Source organism: Phoca vitulina, unplaced genomic scaffold (assembly GCF_004348235.1).
Source record: "Phoca vitulina isolate PV1807 unplaced genomic scaffold, GSC_HSeal_1.0 scaffold5, whole genome shotgun sequence".
Lineage (NCBI taxonomy): Eukaryota > Metazoa > Chordata > Mammalia > Carnivora > Phocidae > Phoca > Phoca vitulina.
The window spans coordinates 40393026-40394958 of NW_022589708.1; positions in this window are offsets into that span (position 1 = coordinate 40393026).

The following is a 1933-nucleotide window of genomic DNA, read 5'->3' on the forward strand; positions in this document are numbered from 1 at the left end:
AAGTTCCATGGATCTAAAATGCAGCATGGTGAGTATTGTTGGCAATACTGTATTATATACTTGAAAGTTGCTATGAGAATAGAGCTTTAATTTTCTCACCATACCAACAACAAAACTGTAATTATGTTAGGTGAAGGATGTGTTAATTAACCATATTGTGGTAAACATTTTGCATTATATATGTGTATAAAATCATAACATTGTATACCTTAATGTTACACAATGTTATATGTCAATTGTATTTCAATAAAGTTAGAAAAAAACTTTTAATAAAGTCTACTGTGCAGAAACTGATGAAATCCTTAGAAAGGTTTTAGTTTATTTAACTGTATTATACCAATGTTGATTTCTTAGTTTTGATAAATGTACATGGTTATATAAGATGTTAACATTAGTGGTAGCTGGGTAAAGAGTATACAAGAACTCTCTCCGTTATCTTCCCAGCTCTTCTCTAAATCTAAAATTATTTCAAAACTAAAAAAAATTATTAACCCAAAATTAAAAAAAAAAAAAAAAAGTAAAACAAGAGTTCTCTAGGGCCATCCAAAGATAACAAGGGAGACAGGAAGGAAATTGGAGCCTCTTATACCACAGTTCCAGCAAATAATAAACAATCTAACTCTTAGAGGGATAAACATAAAACCTCACACTAAAACCTCTTTATCTCAGTTTCTTTAGCCCAGTACGTTCTGTCCCACTTTCAACAACAAAAAAAATTACAAGGCATACTAAAAGACAAAACACACAGTTTGAAGAGACAGTGTGAACATCAGAAATAAAAGGAGTTGTATATAAATCTGTTGATAAGGCTAGAAGATAAAGGATAAAAAGAAAGGAGGCTGGATAATTTACAAAAAAAAAGAAAAGAAGTAATACAAGAATTCAGATGCTGCTAATACCCATGCACAGAAATCTACCACAGCTGCTGCACTATGGCAAATGCTTTTGCAACTACTTTTTGAAGTGATACTGGGAGTTTTAGCTAGTGCAAGCAGACAAAGGCAACTGGAGAGATAACGATTGGAATGGAAAAGTTATAAAGCTCAGTGACAATGAATAAATTGAATTTTGGGCAAACTCCAAAAGATGCATGAGGAAATTATTGCAAATCATAACAGAATTTAGTTAAATAGTAGGATATACAATAACCAGGCAGATAAGGCAAGAAGAGTATTAACCTCATTCCATAGTTTCTATGGTTAGAAGTTGTATTTGTATTTAGAAAAAAAACATTTCCTTCATATAGTTATATGTGTATATAGATAGAAAAAGCAAATAAATAATTTTATTAATGCTGTTCAGAACGAATACATGAGTGTAACAGAAGAAAAAAATAAAGTATAAAACCATAACTTAACTAAATCCCTTAAATTTGAAATTTGAAATATCATTGGGGAATCATATTATTTTCAAAAAGTAAATGTTTAGCTTTGCCCATGTAAAGAGCAAGAAGCAATAATAGCTCAGTAGAAACAAGCATGACTAATGCCTAGACATGGTGTCTAGGTATATTCTCTACTTAAAGGACCCAAGGCTCGTTAATTAGATGACAAATCCTGGGTCTTGTAAGGATGTATGAAATGAAACTCTAATATCTTTTGTTACAAAAGCAAGTAAGCTTTCAAAGATAGATTGAAGGGCTGGTTCCCTTGGCCAAAGAAGGTGTAATTTGGGCATTAAAAAATGACTAATGTTGATTCAAACAGATTGAATATATAAAAATCCAGTTTTACCTTGAGTAGCAACTAGGTCACCAATATTGTTAAAAATGCCAAGCAAAAAAAAAAAAAAAAAAAAAAGGGGCGCCTGGGTGGCTCAATTGGTTAAGCGACTGCCTTCGGCTCAGGTCATGATCCTGGAGTCCCGGGATCGAGTCCCGCATCGGGCTCCCTGCTCGGCAGGGAGCCTGCTTCTCCCTCTGACCCTCCCCCCC